We start from the raw sequence: 15763 nt of genomic DNA on the forward strand, positions 1-15763 counted from the left end.
ATGGGTTCATTTAATTAAAAATGAGACTCTAGACACAGTCCTCCTCCCAGAAGCATTCACTTTAACCAGTTTCTAGTTCTCATTTCTAAATATGTAGCAACTGTTGATTTATAAAAACTTTTTCTCACAATAATAAATGTTATGTATTTCTGCATTCAAATAAAGTAATGAACTGGAGCATGAGGAGGAGGAAAAAGAAACAATCATATTTGAAATTTAAATTGCTTTCACTTTTGTATTTCATAATTCCATATAAGTACAAATAGAATGTTTGCCATTTAGCCTTTTTAATTTTCAAAGATAGTAAGGATAAATATTTCCTACTTGGAACATTTTCAAGGAATTTATAGAGAAACTTCTAGATATTTATAGCCAAAAATTGTAGTGATATTTTTTCCTCATTTAGTATGAGGGTGGTTTGCAAAAAAGTCATTTGACACAAATTATAGTTTTTTCTGTAGGAAGTGGGTTTTTAGACCTAAATTGTCAGAGTTGCATGTGTCTTTATATATTTCTCTGTTTAGAGATATTACAAAAGCCCCTGGGTATAGAAATTTTAGGAAGACTGGTCACAGATTCACAATAAGGGTATGGACATACAAGAGATTTTTCAAAAAGATTAAAAGGACCTAGAAATGCAGTTTTCTAAATTGGTTTTATGTTTATATAATTATTGTTGAATATAACCTTTAGGGTAAACAATGCTGAAATCTTCTAATTTTCTTTGTTTTACTGTTGTCATTTTTATATCTACAGAGAATTGCTACAATATAAATTGTCAAGTTAAAATTTAGTATGCATCACAGAATATATAAAGTTATTATAATCCTGATTTAAGGGTATTAATAATATGGTATATTTTTTTTGTTTTTTGGGCCACACCTCTTTGATGCTCAGGGGTTAATCCTGGCTAAGCACTCAGAAATTGCCCCTGGCTTGGGGGGACCATATGGGATGCTGGGGGATGGACCCGTGGTCCTTTCTTGGCTAGCACTTGCAAGGCAGACACCTTACCTCTAGCGCCACCTCACCGGCCCCTAATATGGTATATTTTAATAAAATTATGAAATTTAACATATATTATTGCCTCCATGTCTGTTTACTTATACAATAATTTTTATGCAAATCATATTTATAAAATGCAAGTGATTTTTAGAATCATTATTATTCAAAGTAAATGTTTAAGATTTTCAGGACTTTGTAATTCCTTAAAGAAACTTAAAAACTACATGAAGTTTGCTTTGTACATACATGAAAAAATAAATGTTGAACAAAATGTAACACAACAATAAAGAAGAACATGATGAAATTTTGAAGGGTAAAAGAAGGCTTAGATGTCATGGGGAGCATAGGAGAGAATTTTGAAAAGTTTGGGGCATAACCTGGCATTGTACATGGCTGTTTCCAGACTGTGCTCAGGGACCATTCATCCTTCCTGTGGAACTATAAGGAATTCAGAGATGAATCCATATAGGACACTGCCAAGCAAGTTTCTTATCTACTGTGATCTCAGTCCACAAAAATGAGGTAATTGTTACTCCAAAGGCAATTTACCGCACCTTCCAAAAAAACCTGATAAATGGTAAGTAATTGACATTTAAAATTTCAGTTCTAAAAGACACTGTAAATATAATATTCAGATAAGTCATCCACTGATAGAAAATATTTTTGTTCAGGACAAGAATGTGATTTAAATAGTACAAAACATGGGGCCGGCAAGGTGGCGCTAGATTTAAGGTGTCTGCCTAGCAAGCACTAGCCAAGGAAGGACTGCGCTTCGATCTGGCCCAGAAAATTTCTGGGACTCCAATGATTCTTATCTTTAGGGTTTTCTAAGTAGATTATCATGTCGTCTGCAAACAATGAAAGCTTGACTTCTTTCCTATCTGGATTCCCTTGATATCTTTTTCTTGCCTGATCGCTATAGCAAGAACTTCCAGTACTATGTTGAAGAGGAGTGGTGAGAGCGGACAGCCTTGTCTTGTACCAGAATTTAGAGGAAAGGCTTTTAGTTTTTCTCCATTGATGATAATATTTGCCATTGGCTTGTAGTAGATGGCCTTAACTATATTGAGAAAGGTTCCTTCCATTCCCATGCCTGAAGGGTACCAGCTAAAAGAGACCCAAAGAAAACCACCCCAAGACACATACTCGTTACAATGACAAATCCCATAGATAGAGATAGAATACTGAAAGCAGCAAGATCAAAAAGGGAAATTACATTCAAAGGAGGATCCCTGAGATTTACAGCAGACATGTCACAAGAAACTCTCAAGGCCAGAAGACAGTGCTGCGATATTGTGACAAGACTGAATGAAATGAATGCCTCATCGAGAATACTGCACCCAGCCCGACTCACGTTCAGGTTTGAAGGAAGAATATATAGCTTCATGGATAAACAACAGCTAAGAAACTTCAAAGATGATAGACCAACCTTAAAGGAAAAACTAATATGTCTACTCTAAGAAAAGAGAGAACAACAAACACAGCAAACTTACCTACAAAAATGACATTAAATTCTATGACAATCATCTTCCTCAATATCAATGGACTAAATTCACCAATTAAAAGACACAGAGCGGCAAAATAGGTCAAAATGATGAATCCAACCTTCTGCTGCCTATAAAAAACACATCTGAATAGGCAGAACAAACATAGACTCAAAATCAAAGGCTAGAGGAAAGTCATCCAAGCAAACAACACCCTCAAAAAAGCTGGGGTGGCCATATTAATATCTGATGACACCAACATTATACTCAGAAAAGTGGTAAGGGACAAAGATGGACACTATGTACTAATCAAGTTATATGTGCAACAGGAAGAAATCAGACTATTAAACATATATGCACCCAATGAGAGACCAGCAAATTATCTAATAAAATTACTGACAAATCTGAAAGAAGAAATCAATAATAACACAATAATTGTGGGAGACCTCAACACGGCCCTATCAACACATGATAGGTCAACAAGATTGAAACCCAATAAAAACATACTATCCCAGAAAAGAGTTATGGAAGAAAGAGGACTAGTAGATATATACAGGACACTCCATCCCAAAAAACCTGAATACACATTCTTTTCAAATGTACATGGGTCATTCTCCAGAATAGACTACATGCTAACACATAAAACATACCTCCATAAAATCAAGATGATAGAAATATTGCAGGCTACCTTTGCTGACCACAAGGCTCTGAAATTAGATGAGAACTACAAAGCCATACAGAAGAAAAACTTTAACAATTGGAAATTAAACACCCTGCTACTGAATAAACACTGGGTCCCAGATGAAATCAGAAAGAAAATCAAAACTTTCCTGGAAACAAATGATAATGAAGACACAAACTGCCAGAATCTATAGGACACAGCAAAAGCGGTCCTGAGAGGAAAATTTATAGCTCTACAAGCACACATCAGGAAGGAAGAAGGGGCATACCTGAATAACTTAATGATGCAGCTCAAAATATTAGAAAATGACCAACATAAGGAACCAAAAATAGGGAGACAGAAGAAAATAACAAAGCTAAAAGCAGAACTCAATGAAGTGGAAAACCAAAAAAGCAATCGAAAGATCAACAAAAGTAGAAGTTGGTTCTTTGAAAAAATATAAAAGATTGATAGACCATTGGCAAAACTCACAAAGAAAGAGAGAGAGAGAAATCTGATAACCCATATTAGAAATGAAAAGGGGGAGATCACGACAGATATTGCAGAGATCCAAAGGTAATCAGAGACTACTTTGAGAAACCTTATGCTACTAAACATGAGAACCTAGAAGAAATAGAAAAATTCTTGGACACTTATAACCTTCCACATTTAAGTAAGGAGGATGTAGTATATCTAAACACCCCCATCACTGCTGAGGAAATTGAAACTGTAATCAAACATCTGCCCAAAAAGAAAAGCCCAGGCCCAGATGGATTTCCTAATAAATTTTTTCAAATCTTTCAAGAGGAACTACTATCAATCCTAACCAAGCTCTTCCATGAAACTGAAAAAACACGAACACTCCCAAACAGCTTTTATGAAGCCAACATAACCTTGACACCAAAACCAGACAGAGACGCTGCCAAAAATGAAAATTACAGACCAATATCCCTGATGAATGCTGATGCAAAGATCTTCAACAAAATCCTGGCAAATAGGATTCAATGCATCATCAAGAAGATCATACACTACGACCAAGTAGGTTTCATCCCAGGAATGCAAGGATGGTTTAACATACGTAAATCTATCAACATCATACACAACATCAACAACAAGAAAAATAAAAATCACATGATCATATCAATAGATGCAGAGAAAGCATTTGATAAGGTCCAACACCTATTCTTGATCAAAACTCTCAGCAAGATGGGAATGGAAGGAACATTTCTCAATCTAGTTGAAGCCATCTACCACAAGCCAATGGCAAATATTATCCTCAATGGAGAAAAACTGAATGCCTTTCCTCTAAATTCTGGTACAAGACAAGGCTGTCCGCTCTCACCACTCCTCTTCAACATAGTACTGGAAGTTCTTGCTATAGCGATCAGGCAAGAAAAAGATATCAAGGGAATCCAGATAGGAAAGAAGTCAAGCTTTCATTGTTTGCAGACGACATGATAATCTACTTAGAAAACCCTAAAGACTTTACCAAAAAGCTTCTAGAAACAATAGAGTCATATAGCAAGGTGGCAGGCTACAAAATCAACACACAGAAATCAATGGCATTTTTATACACCAATAATGATAGAAAAGAGATGGAAGTCAGGAAGGCAATCACATTCACAATAGTGTCACACAAACTAAAATATCTTGGAGTCAACTTGATCAAAGACGTGAAGGACCTATACAAAGAAAACTATAAAGCCCTGCTCCAAGAAATAAGAGAGGACACACGGAATGGAAACACATACCGTGCTCAATGATTGGCAGGATTAACATAATTAAAATGGCAGTTCTCCCAAAGCATTATACAGATTTAATGGGATACCCTTAAAAATACCCATGACATTCTTCAAAGAAGTGAATCAAACACTAATGAAGTTCATCTGGAACAATAAACACCCTCCAATAGCTAAAGCATTCCTAGGGAAAAGGAAAATGGGAGGCATTACTTTCCCCAACTTTAAACTGTACTACAAAGCAATAGTTATCAAAACAGCATTGTATTGAATAAAGACAGATCATCAGATCAGTGGAATAGGCTTGACTTCTCAGACATTGTTCCCCAGACATACAATTACCTAATTTTTGACAAAGAAGCAAGAAATCCTAAGTGGAACAGGGAAAATCTCTTCAAGTGGTGCTGGCAGAACTGGTTAGCCACTTGCAAAAAAGTGAATATAGACCCCCAGTTAACATCCTGTACGAAGGTAAAATGCAAATGTATTAAAGACCTTGATATCAGACCTGATACCATGAGGTATATAGAACAACATGTTGGTAAAACACTCCATGACATTGAGACTAAAGGCATCTTCAAGGAGGAAACGGTACTTTCCAAACAAGTGGAAGCAGAGATTAACAGATGGGAATACATTAAACTGAGAAGCTTCTGCACCTCAATAGAAATAGTGCCCAGGATACAAGACTCACCCACCGAGTGGGAAAAACTATTCACCCAACACCCTTCAGATAAGGGGCTAATATCCAAAATATATAGCACTGATAGTACTTTACAAGAAAAAAAAATACAATCACATCACAAAGAATGAGAGCAATCAGTGCTGGTGGGGATGTAGAGAGAAAGGAACTCTTATCCACTGATGGTGGTAATGTCTAGTCCAACCTCTATGGAAAGTGATATGGAGATTCCTCCAAAAACTTGAAATTGAGCTCCCAATCGACCCAGCTATTCCACTTCTAGGTATATACCCTATGAACTCTAGAATACAATACAAAAACCCCTTCCTCACATCTACATTTATTGCAGCACTATTCACAATAGCTAGGCTCTGGAAACAACCAAGATGCCCTTCAACAGACGAATGGCTAAAGAAACTATTGTACATATACACAATGAATTATTATGCAGCCGTCAGGAGAGATGAAGTAATGAAATTTTCCTATACATGGATGTGCATGGAATCTATCATGCTGAGTGAAATAAGTCAGAGGGAGAGAGATAGAGATGCAGAATAGTCTCACTCATCTATGTGTTTTAAGAAAAATAAAAGTCATTTTGTAGCAATTCTCAGAGAGCCCTCTGAGAGGAGGGCTGGAACATCAGCTCACTCCTTGAAGCTCACCACAAAGAGTGGTGAGTGTAGCTATATAAATAACTACACAGAGAACTAACATAATCATGCGAATGAATTAGGGAACTGGAAAACCTGTCTGGAGTACAGGTGGGGGTGGTGTGGGATGGATGGAGATTTGGGACATTGGTGGTGGGAATGTTGCACTGGTGAAAGGGGTGTTCTTTACATGACTGAAACCTAATCACAATCATTTATGTAATCAAGATGTTTAAATAAAGAAAAAATGGGGTATAAAATGCACAAACAATCAAGTCATGAAAAGTATGCAGGTCTCATTGCATCTAAGTGAAAAATAAATCTGATCTTAAAAGGCTATATTTGTAGAATTTAATCCAAATGATATTCTGAAAATAGAACACAAAGAAATTAATAGATAACAGTATTTATCAGGAAATATGGAACTAATAGCATAAAAATAAATACTGGTAATGTAAACGTCAAATATAGCCGACATGCTTCTAACAACTAATCATGTGTTTATAAGCAGATAACAATATTAACATATAAAAAGTAACTTTTTCAAGTACTCATTAAAAGTATTTACAAAATTCAGGAATTAAATCAAAATAAATGCTTGCAAGTAAACAATTCTAAATTTCTGCAGTATTTACTGTGTTACTTAGATATGTATAGCATCTTTATTCCGCTCCTTAAGCTAATGCCAATTTTAAGGAATATACAGAATATATAATAAAATACTTTTGGTTATAAATTTCCACTATCTGATAGTATTGCTAAGATACCAATTAACTGATAATTGCTGCCTTTTAGAAAGAGAAAACCAGGTTTAAAAATAGGAAGGTGAATACTTTATCTAATGCTTGGTTGAGAATTTTTTTCTTAATAATCATTAATTCTGAGATATCTTTCTTTGCATGAGCAGATCTCCTAAGTGATCACTAAGGACCTCGGGAGACCTAACTTGAGGGAAATGTTTCATATCCTTATCATGCAGTTTTCATCTGTTTCTTCATGAAACCAGATGTCACTCCTCAATTTCTCTTTGAAAATTAACTCCACATGATTAGGAAACTCATCACCATTTTACATTAGTGAGGTCATGCCTGGGATTATCAACTAAGAAAATATTTATTATCTATTTGAGTCACTAGCTCATTGCAGTGCCAAAGGAAATATTAACTTAGCAAAACTCTATCCTCAAAAAACATTTGAGGATATATATAATATATATTATATCATATTATATATAATATATAATACATATGATTTATATATATTATATATGGCATATATACTATATATAATTTTACCCTGGAAAAATTTCATTCCTCTAGATTTGCATGTAATTGGTGACTGAATATAATACACTTTTTCCAAAAGTACAAACAAATTCTATGCCATTATACTGAATCTTCTATGGTATTATACCGAATAGCTGTTTTACTCCAAAATTAAAAGTATTTTATGATTTTTGCTTTTAATTTTTTTTGAACATATTACAAATTACTCTAGAAAATTACAAATGTGCAGTTTAAATAAACAGACATATTGAGGTTCAGGAAATAGACAACGTTTTGCCTTGTATTTACAAAGAACTGTAATTTCAGGAACCATGGTTCTTTGAGCTTCTCTCTCTCTCTCTCTCTCTCTCTCTCTTTTTCTTTCCACGCACACAAAATTTACAGAGAATAACTTGTTTTATCTTTTAAAGTTTCATGAAGTATTGAGGATAAAAAAGTACTATTATTAGTTCTATTATTTGTGAGTTAAAAGACACAAATTAAGGGGACCAGAACAGTGGCGCAGCGGAAAGACATCTGCTTTGCACCCGCTAGCCTAGGACTGGACAGACTGCTGTTCGATTCCCCCAGTGTCCCATATGGTTGCCTAAGCCAGAAGTGATTTCTGAGTGCATATCCAGGAGTAACCCTTTCGCTTCATGGGCTGGTGCCCAAAAACAAAAACAAAAACAAAAAAGACACAAATTAAGTTAAATGAACTCTAAGAAATAGGGAAAGAAATTTCCGAAGATTTACAATACACTATTGCCACAGTGACATTGGGTCTGAGTTGGTCCATGATTCTCGGGTTCCTCACAAAAATGAAAATATTGAGTGATAAGCATGCTCAGATTCCAGAGTTAGAAGGTAGAAAAGTTTATTGGAAAATAGAAAAGGAACTGCCCAAGTGGAGAAGAACTTAGTATAGGACTAATTTAAATATGGCTCATGTGTGTGTGTGTGTGTGTGTGTGTGTGTGTTTCCATAAAATACTGAATCTTTATATGGGCTATAAAAGGCTTTTTTTTTCTTATCAATTGATAAGAATGTTACAAAGAATGCTAGGATCCTAAAGAGTGGTCTGGCTGGCCTGAATCCTTTGTGTGGCCATTTGCTTTAGGCACTACCTTAGGCATCTTAGTCTGCAGATGAACCTAAAGTTTGAGGCAGAATCATTTGGTCCTGGGGAATTGTTAATTCCCAGTTTATCAGAAAATATCCAGGAATCTGTTTATCGTAAAAAGTCCAGGAATCCTCAGGAAAATTATAAACAAAGGAGGAGAACAGAAAGTAGGACATCTCACCGCAGCTGGCTAGGGAAAACTGAAGCTTTTTTTTCAATACTATACAAGTTAGTTATGCTTTTAAGATGAAGTTGTATGTTACTAAAACTTGCCTTTAAAAATTAAGAAGCATCAGACATTTATTTATTATATTTATTAAAATGAATATATAAAGTTGATATTTCTCTAATAGTGATGAACAATATTAATACTGATTTTCTTTTATTAATCTGTTTCATCATACATAGTTTGCCTTTAATGAAATATGACTCCAACAGGAATAAGCCATATTTTTAAGAGACATTTATTATATTTCTGAATTAAACTCAAATGTTGTGTCAAGAAACTGATTTAGTACTCCTGAATAAAAAGATAGTTATTTTGACTCGATGGCATTAAAAATATAAGTTAAAATTTCAAGTTAGCTATTTAAAATCTTAAAAAGACTTCAAGAATGTATTGTAGCATGGCAATTGTTTTAAATTTTTCCTGCACATGTAATTTAGACATTCAATAGGGTGTTCACATATTATACTCTTGTTTGGTTGGAAGCATTTACTAATAGTTTTTAAAGCAACTTAATATTTATAAATCTATTTGGTAGATTTTAGTACTATGAATGGACTGATGGTGTGAAGCAAGTCAGAATATTTACCTTATGTAGTGCTAAACTGATTTCTGAAAACTGAAAAAGTTTACTTGATATGTACAAGACTGTTTACAATATTAAAGAACATTTCTGAGTCTCAATCTTCAGTATATTTATGGCATAAAAATAAAAATTGCCTAATTGATGTGACAAACTTAATTGAAATAAATTAGTTCCTATTAAATACTACTATGATAAACATTTACACAAAATAATTATTTTAATTTCATATAAATTGTATTACATTTCATAAACCAAATACATACACTAGCAATATACCAATCTTTCTGGAATGTGAATTCATTGACATTGGATAGGCCTTAAATATCTGAGATAGAAATTTTTTTATTCATTTATATTTTGTATCTTTATATTATGTTAGTAAATCAATCAAGTTGTCCCCAAATTATATACTTGCCAGATATTTTATCCAAAGATTATTAATAAGTCACTCAAAATGAATTTATATTTTTATAATTATTAACTTTTACATAAAATACTTGCCTTAGCTAATTTGAGTTCCATTTGTTTTAACTATTTACAATGTAAGGGTAGATAAAATTATTAGGCTATGTAAGACCCTTCTCCTAAATTTTTTTAGTATTTTTCTAACCAGTTCAGCTTTAAAAATGACTTCACTTTAAATAGCACAAGAGAATATTATTTAACTCATTTTATTGACAAAGTACAAAATATTAATCTTGCTTTCTTTAGTTTTGTGTGTAAGACAGATTGAACTTTTATCAAAAAAAGAGGATAAAAAAATCCTATATTTCTTATGTTGTCATTTTTAAGGATAGTTACCCACACAGCAATTTACTTAGTTCCGCCCAGACATGCATGACTGGAAAGTTCTCTTATAGTTTTCATTGGAACAAAAAATTGATTGGGTGATATTCACAGAAGACTGGTACAAATAACTACTGAGTACTCCAATACAATCAAAATAGCAACAAGATTCACAAAAAGTCTTTGAGAATGTATATCCTGAAACTAACCTTTGTCACTTTTCAGCTCTCTCAATAGAAAAGCTATTTGACCTAAATAGCTCTTTGTTTACTCAGTACTGATGATGATAGTAAAAAAATAATAATTGTTATGAGCACAAAAATAATTGATAGAAGTAACTCAACAAATCTGGAAATATTCAATTTAATAATTATTTTTAAAAATACTTCTATTATGTTTTTCAAATACTTTAAATTTAAAATACTTGTCCAAGGAAAAGACAAACCAAAATAAAATATATAGTAAATAACATATCTTAGAATGCACTCAGTTGGACTTTTTGTTGTCCTTTATTCGAAAAAAATTGATGCTTAATACTAATCAAAATTATGTCTAAAGGCATATGCATTTGTGTAGCAGAGTTCTGATGCATTTCTGATTAACATAGATATAATGTCATAATATTTATCAAGTGTTATATTAATTATATAGATATGCATGAAAATTACATCCATTATTTAATTTTAAATTTAAATAAACTCTAAGAGCATGCTATATATAGACTGTAGAATTTTCAGAATTTTACATCAGTGTACAGTCAGATTCCAAAGATGAGACTCTATAAAAGATACTTGCAATGCCATATTTTCTAAAACTGTTACGTTTGGATCAATCTTTGTAAAACACAGATTGCTACCCCATAATATCTAAAATAGTGCCTTTTTTTCAACTGAAGATGCACTGTTATCTCCAAGAATTATAGTTGGCATCACACTGTCATAAAAAATTTGGACACAGAGAATTTGATATTTTATTGTGTATCAAGACTATAAAATACCTGAAGGATCTCCTGAATGAAAATTAGTAATAATGAAATAAGAATTGTTCTGTTTTATCTTCTTAAGGAAGCTATTGTGAAATAAAATGTGACTAACTAACATGAGTCAAAACAAAAATTGAGAAAATATGTTTGTTCAGCAAAGTTTACTTATTCACTAAAATTTTTCTCCACATGTAATAGTAAGATAAATTAATTTTTCTATTTGAAGTGATAAGACGTCTTCTTATAATTTAGTGAAAATAGAAAGAACACATAAGTAAATTTGCCTTTGTTCATTTGATTAGTAATGTGATATTTAGCATAAATTATTTAATCATAGTATTTGTCTTGATATCCTATTCATGACATCTTTGCTATTGTTTGCTAATATATTTAATTTTTTTTAGCAGCATACAATCTAACTATCAACATTTAGATATTTTCTTTAAATATAAAACTGTTTTTATAATAAAAAGGCTGTGAAGTAAGACTATAAAGTTTATTTTAGAGTTACATATTGATTTTGTCCTAATTATATTCAATTACAGCATATGTTTATTCAATTTATAGCATAAAACTTTCTGTGTGATTTTATTACTACTATTTCCTCATCAGTTTTCATTGGTATTTAATAAAAGATTTGGAACATGGATACCTAATCAGAAATGGGATCTAGAGCCTGAGAGATATTACAGGGTATAAAAACTGGCTTCTCATGCAGTTGATCTTAGATTGATTCCTGGAATCTCTAGGAATGATTCCAGAGCACAGAGTCTGAAGCTATGCCTGAGTACAGCTAGGTAAGGACCATAAACAATAACAACAGCAAAATCAAGGTCTAGGCTATATTATTGAGTTAGCAGAGGCTCGGGCTGACTTGGTAATATAGCAGGGGTATTTTGACACTAAATATTAACTTGCCTGTCATAAAATTTATTTTAAGTGAATCAAATAATCCCAAATTGTACATGTATACTTTTCATTACTTTAACTTTTTTTAATGCATCCTCTATTTTTAAAAAGTTAAAATATAGGGCAGGAGAAATAGTAGAGTGTGTAGGATATTTGCCCTGCATACAGTTGACCTGGCTTTGAGCCCCAACACTTCACATACTACCCTGAGCCAGGCAGAAGTGATATCTGACGCCAGAATCAGGTGTAACCCTGAGTACCATCAGGCTTGTGTACCTCACTCTACCCCATCCCCTCCCCTCATCACCCCCCAAAAGCCAATATTTGAGTTAACTCTATTTAATGCTTTACTGTCACTTTGTATGCAGAAGAAAGTAATTCTTCACTCACTTCACATCATAGTAGGTCAATAAGATAAGAGAGGATCTTATTATGGCCAGTACCTATGTGTAGAATTATGTTGAACTGTGATTAGTATCCTCACTATTAAATATATATGTCCAAACATGTATATAATGATATCATCTAATGTTTTGGTACTATTTTACTTGTGAAGAAAAACTAATGTCCATAAGAAAGTTGAAACCATTGAAGTTATTTGATATCCCTTAGGAAAGGTTATCTTTTTCACTGTTCTAGATTTGTCAGTAATTTTTAAGTAAATTGGCTAAATAATTCAGAATAATTACAAACAGAATCACTTTATATACTCATGTATATATGAAGAAATAAAAAATCAAAAGTTAAAGAAATTTTCTGAATGTTTCAAAATTATACAGCATAAAGATTCATTGTTTTTGCACCTTTGACTTGTGAATATAAATTAATATAAAACTGATACCAAAGTTTAACATCTATACATTTCTATCAGAATTAGGGCCTGGACCAGCTTAGTCAGCAGTACAAACATAGATGCATCAACAGACATGCTATGTTCAAACATTGATCAAATGTCTGCAGTAGTTTTACAAAGTTAGAAATATTGAAAGAAATATAATTGAGAATGAATGTCTAAAGATTTATAAAAATATTGGTTATATTCTTCTAAGAAAAAATACTGCTATTTTTATAAGAAACTAATATTTAAGATTGACATCTCAACTCATAATAAATTCTTGACCATAGATCTACATCATATGAAGAGAAGTTACTTATTGAGTGAAATAGAAGTCTGACATATTTACTTTATGATTATATATTCAGGAGTCTTTCTCTTTTAATTTTTAATTTTGTAACACACAAGGCGATTCTCAAGAGTTAATCCTCACTCTGTGCTCAGGTTTTACTCCTGTCAATGGTGCATTGCTGGGGATAAATGAGGGTCAGTCTATGAAAAGTAAATAAATTCCCTACCCACTGCACCATGGTTCCAGCCATTCAATTAGTCTATTTTTATGTTTTATATTTATCACAGAACTATTGACCTGTGAAAATCTATATCTTGTGAGTTTTCTAGTATCTCATAACATACTTTTCTCAACATAAATTATATATGGAAAAATAATATTTGAGTCGCCTTTTTTCTCTAACAGAATCTCCATGAACAAACAATATTCTAGAGACTAGTAGAGAAATATGTATCTAGTAGTTTACCTATCATATAGATCCATCACATACACATACATATATATGTACATGTACATCTCCTATGTATAAGTAAATGCATATATATGTATGTGTATATATATATATATATATATATATATATAACTTACATTTGTTTGTGGGGGTTTGCCCACATCCGGTAACACTCAAGGATTACTCCTGGCTATGCGCTCAGAAATTTTTCCTGGCTTGGGGGACCTTATGGGATGCTGGGGATCAAATCAAGATCCGTCCTGGGTCAACCTCTGCAAGGCAAATGCTCTACATTGTGCTTTGGCCACATAATTTACATTTCTGAATAATGTAATGGTATAATATCTTTATGTTCTGCATTGAGAGGTGGTGGACAAGAATGATAAGATTGTTTTTTAAATTTGGTTTTGGTGCAACCTAGTTGGTGTTCAGGGATTACTTCTGGCTCTGCATTTAGAAATCACTCACTCCTCCTGGAAGAATACAAGATATCAGGGATAGAAAGTAGTTTGGGGGGCATAGAGATAAGGCATTTGCCTTGCATGTGGCTTACCCAGGACAAACCTGGTTTTATTCCTGACATCCCATGTGGTCCCCAGAGCTTGCTAGGACTGCTTTCTGAGCACAGAGCCAGGAGTAACCCCTGAGCATTGCCGGGTATGGCCCAAAATCAATCAATCAATCAATTGCTTTAAAAAATAATGTAAATTGGTCAGTGCAAGGCAAACTCCTAAACCATACATACCATCTAGCCACAAACAATATTCCTTTTTAATGATACTACGGCACTCTTGGCAATTGTAAGCACATTTTCACTTCCCTAATAATAATGTTCCTGTAATCACAAAAATTTAACTTATACTTTAGATTCCAGATAATGAATTTTCATCCTTAAATCCAGGTGATTTCCACTATCAAATATATTTTGATTTATACAAGAAATGTCTCTCTGTAGACTTTTGAATGTATTAGATATCTGTGTTATTGATTCATAAATGGTTTTATGAATGTTATATACAAGAATAGCTTTTAGATGTTATGGAAAGAGATTACACAGTAATTACAGTATCAGTGTTGGGATTAGACACCCAAAAGTTTGACACAAAATGTTATTAAGTGAACATGATATGTGCTTTTGAACATCATTGAGTTTACTGACCTAGACAATGTTTTTACTTTACTCATATTCAATGAGTTTGGAAGTTATAATTGATGACAAAACTGAACTTATTTGATCAGTATAATTATATCAATTTCAATATATGCAAACACCTTTTCTGAATTTCAATATCAGATCAATTACACAATCAAGGTTATATATATATATATATATATATATACATATATATATTCAATATCTTCCAGAGTATGTTCCGGGTGCAGGAGATGTTGCCTCAAATCAAAATAATTAAAAAATAAACTTCAGGAAGCTGAGAAAGAAACAGCCTGTCCTCCTGGTGCTTTTTCTTTCCCATCCAGTTTATTTTTTGTTTCCCCTCTGCCCATACCTCTTAAGCCATTTTATGAACTGTCATGTGCCACCTGAGCCTCCAGTAAAAACAAAAACAGGCAAAAATAAATAAATAAATAAACTTCAGAAAATATCTAACTTTGAAGCAAATTTTGAATGGCACATTGCTATATTGTAAATTAAAGGCAGTGTGTTATGCAACAGATGTCTGGAAGATTTTCATCAAAACAACTGGAATTGTATACCCATAAAACACTTGTTTGATGAATGTCTATTAAATTTTTGAAGACTCAGGAATGATTTATAAAGTAGATCAAAAATGTCCAGTGCAATTGATAGTTTGGTTTTCTGTCTTTCCTATATATTAGGTCTGAAAATTATACTTATGATGTTTCATTTTTTGAAATTTTATTATTAAGAAAAATACATTTTTGTACAAAGATATGTGAAATGTAGTTTCTTGTTACTCATATACTTTTTAGAAATAATTAAAAAATAAATGAATAATTTTGTACTAAAAGCCAAAAGTACTAAAAGCTGACAGCCAGGTAAACACTTTAATGATTTTAGTCTTCAAAAACCAAAAATTACTTAATGTGATATGCTGCTTACA

The 15763-nt window shown here is 32.7% G+C and overlaps 1 long non-coding RNA gene across 1 annotated transcript in view; it reads left to right on the forward strand.

Annotated features, from left to right (window-relative positions):
* Positions 1–15763, forward strand: part of LOC126025728 (uncharacterized) — a 174698-nt gene that overhangs the window by 34828 nt on the left and 124107 nt on the right. The gene's annotated exons all lie outside the window — the stretch shown is intronic.

Source organism: Suncus etruscus, chromosome 13 (assembly GCF_024139225.1).
Source record: "Suncus etruscus isolate mSunEtr1 chromosome 13, mSunEtr1.pri.cur, whole genome shotgun sequence".
NCBI classification, from domain to species: Eukaryota; Metazoa; Chordata; class Mammalia; order Eulipotyphla; family Soricidae; genus Suncus; species Suncus etruscus.